Here is a 10593-nt window from a genome sequence, read left to right on the forward strand (position 1 = left end):
CACACACACACACACACACACACACACACACACTATGTAAATGTATGCAAAACGTACTCGTCTGTTGGGAAAAGCAGAGGAGCCATTTGCTGCTTAAATAACCATCAAATTAGCTCTTTTTGCTAAGTGACAACCATAAAGAGAGCCCGGAACAAGTCATGCCAGAGCAGGAAGAATAACGGTGCAGCCGTGCGGACGAATGTAAGAGACAACAACAACAGAAAAAGGGAAAATGTAATCAAATGGAGTGTAAACCCAAATTGATTGCTACGGTGGCAAACACAAAGGAGCTCTGAACCTAACACAGACTGGTGGGTGGGAAGACTGAATGAGATGGAGAGAGAGCGGGAGGGAGAGGAGGAATATTAGAAGGGGGTATGGATGGAGAGAAGGAGGGAGATGAGGAATACTGGAAGAAGGGTATGGATAGAGAGATGGAGAAAGAGAGGGAGTCCCTGATCATCTTCTGGAAACTTCCAATTTGAAGAGTATCCTAAATAACTCTTACTTTGCCCCTCAATACTTTGAGGGAAAAAGTACTTTATATGATTGCAATGTTATGTCACACCTCGCTATCTAAAGATGAATGCACTAATTGTAACTGACTAAAATGTAAATGTAGGGAGGAGAGAGACATATATGCTGTCTGGGCTATAAAATCGTAGACTAAATGACTAAGAAAATGTGGTACACTTCTACCCCATTTGGAGAGTGTTTTGTGCGTTATGGTTGTGTGAGAGAACCCTTCCTTACCTCTTCTGGAGAGTTGGATGCTGGCCTGCCGTCTCCCGTTGCCGTTCTCTACGTAGCAGGAGTAGTTTCCCAGGTCCCCCTCCTCCACCGAGTGGATCGTTAAGGAGATGGCCACTTCCTGTTCCCCCAGGTGCTCCCGGACCACCCTGCAAGACAAGAGCAAAGGATCATCAATGGAGTGGATGGCAGTCTCTGTGGGAGTAGTCACGAAAGGTGACTGAGTTGATAAATACTGTGTTGAAATCAAATCAAATCAAATCAAATCAAATTTTATTCAGAGCATCACAGAGGTGTCTTTGGTGGCAAAAATACTGAAGGTATGTTCTATAAGTGGTAATATGGATATATATTTAGAGTGTATTTTGTTGCATCCAAACTAAACATATACATAACACAAGACAAGTGGACAATGACAAGCAGCTAGAGTGAAAGTACGAATAACACTAACCATGCGACACACAGGTGAAGAGGAACAAACCACACCAGGACTGTGACTGCCACCATAACCACATACCACATACCACATAACACAATACAATAACACACAATAAGCCATATAACAACAATAACTGTACAAGCCACACATTAGTGGAACTATTAGTCAGTAACCACACCACATCAGCGCCACTCACCTCCCCACCCCCACTACACCCCCTCAAAGCCTCCCAAAATCCGCCCCCCCCAGCCTCCCACCCCTGACACAGACCCTCAGCGTCCCCCACCCTATCGACACCCCCTCAGCCTCCCCACCCCCCGAAGCCTCCCCACCCACCCCCTCAGCCTCCCAAAACACACCCCCGCCAGCCTCCCCACCTGACACACCCCTCCAAGCGTCCCACCCCTACACAGCCCCTCAGCCTCCCAACCCACACACCCCCTCACCTCCCACCCACAACAGCCCCCCGCCTCCCCACGCGCACACACAGCCCCTCAGCCTCCCCACAGCCATCATTTCACCACTTACTTCCCGTGGGGATTGAGGTCTCTGTCTGGGAGAAGAGTTTGTAATCCGTAGTGTTTTTCCAGAGAACTCAGGGAGATCTTCCAGGGCAAAGCGCTCCTCTCTCCTGGTCCTTCCTGACTCCACTGTCAGGGTCTACTTTAGTGTTAGGACGGTACGCATCATGTCCTTACTATCTGCCAGAAACACACACGGTACACAGAGAACGTGTGGTGAACTATGCTCCTCAGCGGAGAATGCAAGGCTTGAACAGAACACAGGCAAATTGACATAATGTTAACATAGTGACAGTGAGAGAGAAGAGAGAATTGTATTGCCCAGGTCCACAATGAAAGATCTGAGAGCTGCACTAGAAAAGCCCAGACTGTTGGATCAACAAAACAGTAGGGATAGCAGAAGGTTGTGAAACCAGAAGCCAACTTCGATTAGCTAACGCGCTATCACGACATCTCTCAGATGTTGTGTCATCTCACACACACACCAACTCACAGCACACACAGCACACACCAGCACACCACACACACACACACACACACACACACACACACCACACACACACACACACACACACACACGACACACACAGCACACACACAACACACACACACACCAGTCAACACACACCACATCGCACACACACAAGGACACACACACACACAGCACACACACACACAACTACTCCAGCAGGTAAACTCATTAGTGCGACAGTGGTTCTGACCCTAATAGCTCTCCCTTATCCTACAGGAGGGGAAATCCGGTAATCTCGGAAACTTCCTTGATCCGCAAACCGTGGCAGAAGCATTCCCGCTAGCTGCTCAACAGCTTCCCTTAATTAACACACGTAGGAGCAGAGCAACAGAGCATGAGAAGGGGAAAGAGAGAAGTAGATTGAGTGTGAGGATCTGATCTTATAGGAGCCCCTTGATCCACTTTCAATGACTATAAAAAACAGAGAGAGAGAGAGTAGGAGGAGGGAGAGAGGAGAGAGAAGGGAGCGAGAGAAGACCAGAGAGAGAGTAGGAGACGGGATGGAGAGAGAGAGAGCAAAAATGAAGATGAGAACGATAGAGAGAGAGGAAGAGGGAGAGGAAGAGGGAGAGAAAGTCAAGTTAGAGGGGAAAAGATTCGGGAGAAGAAGGCAGGAAGTGAGAGACACACTGACCACTACTGCACTTCATCATGACACAACACACCATGCTAGATTCTATTTCTAGATTCAGTCTAAGTGACTGCACAATGTGCAAAGGGCTGGAAACAGACAAGGTAGTCCAAAATACTAAAAACGATGACTCACTCAAAAACATGCTGAAACTACACAGATAATCACTTTCCAAATAATCAAATGGATCTCCCACAAACAAAACATTTTTTTTTCACCGACCCTTCTCAAAATTAATGTGTTTTGGGTCATCCAGGGAGGAATCCGGGTTTTTCAGAAGCCTCTTTTGAAGCAGGAGAGAGAGGCTTGAGGCTCGATAGAGGAAGCAGACACAGGCTTGCGTTCAAATAACAACACCTCAAACACCTCAACCACGTAACACAGTGCTAATCACAAAATAGTCGGATTACAGGTAATCCATTCAAATGGATTCTAACGGCATGAAATCACACAACGGCCCATGACTCTACTTCATGTAGAATTCAGAATAAATGCTTGAGAGACACCTATATCAAAGGATTGGATAACAAACACTGTACTGAAAATACAGCCCAAACAAACAAACAACCAGCCCAAACTAGGAACACAATTAAACTGTATCTGGGAGAAGAAGAAAAGTTTGGTCTCCACTTCAAGTTTGTTTGGTGGACTTTTTCCTTTGATTGGGCAGGATTGGCGAAGTATCGGCCCTAGTCCCAGCCTCACAGCACCCCTGTCCCAAAGCAGACAGCAGTTATCTGGCTGGATCCACAGGGGAGGGTGGGCATTATCCTATGACATAGTTGAGACTGATTCCTCTCTAAATGGGAACAAATTGGAAAACCTCTGTCTCCCTCTCTCCCATGCATCCTTAGACGTGATGCATGGTGGGCTGGATGTCAGTGAGGTTGTGTGTATGTTGTGGTGGGTACCTGAGAAGCTGTTATTTCGCTTGCCAAGGCTCTGACTGCTGGGACTCAACCTCCCAGGATAAGACCAGTAATGGCTTTCATGAGAAACGACCGATTCAACAACCGTCAAGCACACCCGCATGCCACACACACACCACACACACAGCCCACACACACCACACACACACACACACACACACAGCACACACACACACCACACACACACACATCACACACACACACAACACACACACACACAACCACACCACACACCACACACACACACACACACACACGTAGGTTGAATAAAGGAGATTATCCGAGAAAGAGAGATCGAGGCGAGAGTTAAAAGAGGAGACAGAAAGATTGTGAGAGAGCCGGGGGGAGAAAAAAAGAGAGTGCAGTGAGAGGCACGTGCACGCGAGAAAAGTGAAAGTGAGACAGGGAAAAACACAACAGCCATCTATTGCGTCTGACGCTCTGACCTTACCTCCACAGTCGTCGCGTGCCGAGTTCTCCTGTAGAAGATGCATGAGCTCAATCTTATAAACATTATACGCAAGAGATGAGGAAGAGCAGCAGCAGCAGCAGGATGGCTCCCAAACCACCAGCCAACTCTAGCCTACATCAGCTCTGCTGAGAGAGAGAGAGAGAGAGAGAGAGAGAGAGAGGAAGAGAGAAGAGAGAGAGAGAGAGAGAAGAGAGAGAGAGAGAGGAGAAGAGAGACGAGAGAGGAGAGAGAGAGAGGAGAGAAGCAGAGAGAAAGAAGAAAGAAGAAAGATGGACGAGAGAGAAAAAGAGCAGAAGCGAAGAGATTAGCAGAGAGCAGAGAGAGAGAGAGAGGGTGAGAGAGAGAGAGAGAGAGAGAGAAGAGAGAGAGATGAGAGAGAGAGAAGAGAGAGAGGGAGATAAAGAGAGAGAAGAAAAGGGAGAGAAAGAGCAGAGAAAAGAGAGAGTGAGTTGGTTAGTGAGGGTGATTGAGTGAGTGAGCGATGGAGTGATTGAGTGAGTGAGTGAGGTGAGTGAGTGAGTGAGTGAATGAGCAGGGAGGGAGGGAGGGAGGGAGGAGGGAGGGAGGGAGGGAGGGAGGGAGGGAGGAAAGACAATGTAATTAAAACTATTGAGTCAATATGTTTCCCAACACCATCCAATCGACTGGTATCGGTGTGTGCCATTGTCGTATGGTTGCTGTTTGCATCTGGTGCATGAGTAATAGATCATCCCTGGTCTCTCTTCTCGTGCTTCTGAGCCACTGCAACACATCCACAGGGAAGAGAATAGCGGGGGATATGATGAGTTGGGGAAAGAGAGGAGAGAGAGAAAGGACGATCTAAAATTGGGTTCATTGTTCTCGGACAAACCATACACAAACAGGTATAATTGGGTTGAGTGACACTGCATTACATTGTGGGATTTCTCAACGGGAATGAACATTGATGAGGAATGTGCTTCATTGAAGTAAAAGAAACAGAAAATGCTTTTCTCCCCGATTTTCTCCACTGCTCCCAACAGCCCCTGTCTACCTCAACTTTTCTCTCTCTCCTCGCCTCTTTTCTTTTCACCACAACTTCCCTATTTCTCTCTTCTACATTATCTCTCCATCTTTTCTCTCCCTCCTCTCTGTTTTCTTTTTGGCCTTCTCCTTTGTGTCTCAATTGATTAGTTAACCTCAGTTCTTATACCAAACTTCTCTTTCATTCCCTGACCACTTGTTCTCCTCATCCCTCTCTCCTCTCCTCCTCTCCCTCCCTTCTTTCCTCCCTCCTTCATTCCTCTGGCATACAGATGAGGAAAACCTCCTACAGACTGATCCCGGCCTCTCTCCCTCTCCCTCTCCTTGAGAGAAATCAATAAACTGCATCCCTGGGAGGAGAAACATGAATAAACATCAGGAATCCACGAACCACGACAGAGGAGATGACGAGAAGAGAACACTGGAGCGAAACAGAGGGAGAGAACACTGGAGAGAGTAGAGGGATGAGAACACTGGAGAAGAGTAGAGAGGGAGAAACTGGAGAAGAACAGAGGGGAGAGAACACTGGAGAGAGTAGAGGGAGAGAAACACTGGAGAGAACAGAGGGGAGAGAACACTGAGCGAGGAAAGAGGGAGAGACAACTGGAGAGAACGAGAGGAGAGAACACTGGAGAGAACAAGGGCGAGACACTGGAGAGAGTAGAGGGAAAGACACTGGAGAGAGAGTAGAGGAGAGAGAACACTGGAAGAACAGAGGGGAGAGAACACTGGAGAGAACAGAGGGAGAGAACACTGAGAGAAACAGAGGGAGAAGAACACTGGAGAGAAAGAGGAGAGAACACTGGAGAGAAGTAGAGGAGAAACACTGAGAGAACAGAGGGAGAGAACGACGAGAACAGAGGGAAGAACACTGGAGAAACAGAGGAGAGAACACTGGAGAGAACAGAGGCGAGAGACACTGTTTAAAATGTTCTTCCCACAGTCAGTGAAATGGAACTGGACTGGCTACAAAGACACGCACGAATGCACGCACGCACGCACACACACACACACACACACACACCACACACACCACACACACACACACACACACACACACACACACACACCACACACACACACACACACACAACACACACACGACACACAACACACACACACACTATGTAAATGTATGCAAAAGTACTCGTCTGTTGGTGGAAAAGCAGAGGAGCCATTTGCTGCTTAAATAACCATCAAATTAGCTCTTTTTTGCTAAGTGACAACCATAAAGAGAGCCCGGAACAAGGCATGCCAGAGCAGGAAGAATAACGGTGCAGCCGTGCGGACGAATGTAAGAGACAACAACAACAGAAAAAGGGAAAATGTAATCAAATGGAGTGTAAACCCAAATTGATTGCACGGTGGCAAACACAAAGGAGCTCTGAACCTAACACAGACTGGTGGGTGGGAAGACTGAATGAGATGGAGAGAGAGGCGGGAGGGAGAGGAGGAATATTAGAAGGGGGTATGGATGGAGAGAAGGAGGAGAATGAGGAATACTGGAAGAAGGGTTATGGATAGAGAGATGGAGAAAGAGAGGGAGTCCCTGATCATCTTCTGGAAACTTCCAATTTTGAAGAGTATCCTAAATAACTCTTACTTTTGCCCTCAATACTTTGAGGGAAAAGAACTTTATATGATTGCAATGTTATGTCACACCTCGCTATCTAAAGATGAATGCACTAATTGTAACTGACTAAAAATGTAAATGTAGGGAGGAGAGGACATAATGCTGTCTGGGCTTATAAATCGTAGACTAAATGACTAAGAAAATGTGGTACATTCTACCCCATTTGGAGAGTGTTTTGTGCGTTATGTTGTGTGAGAGAACCCTTCCTTACCTCTTCTGTGAGAGTTGGATGCTGCTGCCGTCTCCCGTGCCGTTCTACGTAGCAGGAGTAGTTTCCCAGGTCCCCTCCTCCACCGGTGGATCGTTAAGGAGATGGCCACTTCCTGTTCCCCCAGGTTGCTCCCGGACCCACCCTGCAAGACAAGAGCAAAGGATCATCAATGGAGTGGATGGCAGTCTCTGTGGGAGTAGTCACGAAAGTGACTGAGTTGATAAATACTGTTGTTGAAATCAACAAATCAAATCAAATCAAATTTTATTTGTCACAGACACATGGTTAGCAGATGTTATCGAGTGCAGTGTAGCGAAATGCTTGTCTTCTAGTTCCGACAATGCAGTAATAACCAACAGTAATCTAACCTAACAATTCCACAACTACTACTTATACACACACACAAGTGTAAAGGGATAAAGAATATGTACATAAAAGAATATATGAATGAGTGGTGGTACAGAAACGGCATGGCAAGATGCAGTAGATGGTATAGAGTACGGTATATACATAGTGAGATGAGTACTGTAGGGTATGTAAACATAAAGTGGCATAGTTTAAAGTGGCTAGTGGTACATGTATTACATAAGATGGCAAGATGCAGTAGATGATATAGAGTACAGTATATACATATGAGATGGGTAATGTAGGATATGTAACACTTATATTAAGTTGGCATTGTTTAAAGTGGCTAGTGGTACATTTTTACATAAATTTCCATCAATTCCCATTTTAAAGTGGCTGGAGTTGAGTCAGTATGTTGGCAGCGGCCGCTAAATGTTAGTGGTGGCTGTTTAACAATCTGATGGCCTTGAGATAGAAGCTGTTTTTCAGTCTCTCGGTCCTGCTTTGATGCACCTGTACATGACCTCGCCTTCTGGATGATAGCGGGGTGAACAGGCAGTGGCTTGTGGGTGGTGTTGTCCTTGATGATCTTTATGGCCTTCCTGTGACATCGGGTGGTGTAGGTGTCCTGGAGGGCAGGTAGTTGCCCCCGGTGTGCGTTCTGCAGACCTCACTACCCTCTGCGAGAGCCTTACGGTTTGGGCGGAGCAGTTGCGCGTACCAGGCGGTGATACAGCCCGACAGGATTGCTCGAGGTTGTGCATCTGTAGAAGTTGTGAGTGCTTTTGGTGACAAGCGAATTTCTCAGCCTCCTGAGGTTGAAGAGGGCGCTGCTGCGCCTTCTTCACAACGCTGTCTGTGTGGGTGGACCAATTCAATTTGTCCGTGAGGTGTACACGAGGAACTTAAAAACTTTCCACCTTCTCCACTACTGACCCGTCGATGTGGATAGGGGGTGCTCCCTCTGCTGTTTCCTGAAGTCCACAATCATCTCTTTGTTTTGTTGACGTTGAGTGTGAGGTTATTTTCCTGACACCACACTCCGAGGGCCCTCACCCTCCTCCCTGTAGGCCGTCTCGTCGTTGTTGTAATCAGCCTACCACTGTAGTTCATCCGCAAACTATGATTGAGTTGGAGGCGTGCATGGCCACCAGTCGTGGGTGAAACAGGGAGTACAGGAGAGGGCTCAGAACGCACCCTTGTGGGGCCCCAGTGTTGAGGATCAGCGGGGTGGAGATGTTGTTACCTACCTCACCACCTGGGGCGGCCCCGTCAGGAAGTCCAGGACCCAGTTGCACAGGCGGGGTCGAGACCCAAGGGTCTCGAGCTTGATGACGAGTTTGCGAGGTACCATGTGTTAAATGCGAGCTGTAATCGACATGAACAGCATTCTCAATGGGTATTCCTCTTGTCCAGATGGGTTAGGGCAGTGTGCAGTGTGGTTGCGATTGCGTCGTCTGTGGGACCTATTGGGTCGCGTAAGCAAATTGGAGTGGGTCTAGGGTGTCCGGTAGGGTGGAGGTGATATGGTCCTTGACTAGTCTCTCAAAGCACTTCATGATGACGGAGTGAGTGCTACGGGGCGGTAGTCGTTTAGCTCAGTTACCTTAGCTTCTTGGGAACAGGAACAATGGTGGCCCTCTTGAAGCATGTGGGAACAGCAGACTGGGATAAGGATTGATTGAATATGTCCGTAAACACACCAGCCAGCTGGTCTGCGCATGCTCTGAGACGCGGCTGGAATGCCGTCTGGGCCTGCAGCCTTGCGAGGTTAACACGTTTAAATGTTTTCTCACCTCGGCTGCAGTGAAGGAGAGCCCGCAGGTTTTGGTAGGGGGCCGTGGCAGTGGACTGTATTGTCCTCAAAGCGGGCCAAAAAAGGTGTTTAGCCTGTCTGGGAGCAAGACATCCTGGTCCGCGACGGGGGCTGGTTTTTCTTTTTGTAATCCGTGATTGACTGTAGACCCTGCCACATACCTCTTGTGTCTGAGCTGTTGAATTGCGACTCGATTTTGTGTTCTGTACTGGACTTAGCCTGTTTGATTGCCTTGCGGAGAGAATAGCTACACTGTTGTATTCGGTCATGCTTCCGGTCACCTTGCCCTGGTTAAAAGCAGTGTTCGTGCTTCAGTTTCACGCGAATGCTGCCGTCAATCCACGGTTTCTGGTTTGGGAATGTTTTTAATCGTTGCTGTGGGTACGACATCGTCAATGCACTCCTAATGAACTCGCTCACCGAATCAGCATATTCGTCAATATTGTTGTTGGACGCAAGCGAACATATTCCAATCCGCGTGATCGAAGCAGTCTTGAAGCGTGGATTCAGATTGGTCCGGACCAGCGTTGAACAGACCTGAGCGCGGGAGCTTGTTGTTTTAGTTTCTGTTTGTAGGCTGGAATCAACAAAATGGAGTCGTGGTCAGCTTTTCCGAAAGGGGGGCGGGGGAGGCGCTTATATGCGTCGCGGAAATTAGGTATAACAATGATCTAGGGTTTTCCCAGCCCTGGTAGCACAATCGATTATGCTTATAGAATTTAGGGAGTTTTGTTTTTAGATTAGCCTTGTTAAAATCCCCAGCTACGATGAATGGCAGCCTCAGGGTGTGTGGTTTCCAGTTTACAAGAGTCAGATAAAGTTCGTTCAGGGCCATCGATGTGTCTGCTTGGGGGGGAATATATACGGCTGTGATTATGATTGAAGAGAATTCCCTTGGTAGATAATGCGGTCGACATTTGATTGTGAGGAGTTCTAGATCAGGTGAACAGAATGACTTGAGTTCCTGTGTGTTGTTATGATGATCACACCACGTCTCGTTAATCATAAGGCATACCCCCCCGCCCCTCTTCTTACCAGAAAGATGTTTGTTTCTCTGGCTGCACCGACTCCGTTAGCGTCTCTTGAGTTAGCCATGTTTCCGTGAAGCAGAGCACGTTGCAATCCCTGATGTCTCTCTGGAATGCTACCGGTGCTGCGGATTTCATCAACCTTATTGTCAAGAGACTGGACATTGGCGAGTTAGTATGCTAGGGAGCTGGAGCGCTGATGTGGCCCGTCTCCGAAGCCTGACCACGAGACCGCCTCGTTTGCCCCTTTACGGCGTCGCACAGGGGTCGCCGGCTGCGGATCA

General features: G+C 47.9%; 1 pseudogene; it reads right to left on the reverse strand.

Annotated features, from left to right (window-relative positions):
- Nucleotides 1-10593, reverse strand: part of LOC111964648 (interleukin-1 receptor accessory protein-like 1) — a 204442-nt pseudogene that overhangs the window by 8881 nt on the left and 184968 nt on the right.

The sequence above is a fragment of the Salvelinus sp. IW2-2015 genome, linkage group LG6.1 (assembly GCF_002910315.2).
Source record: "Salvelinus sp. IW2-2015 linkage group LG6.1, ASM291031v2, whole genome shotgun sequence".
Lineage (NCBI taxonomy): Eukaryota > Metazoa > Chordata > Actinopteri > Salmoniformes > Salmonidae > Salvelinus > Salvelinus sp. IW2-2015.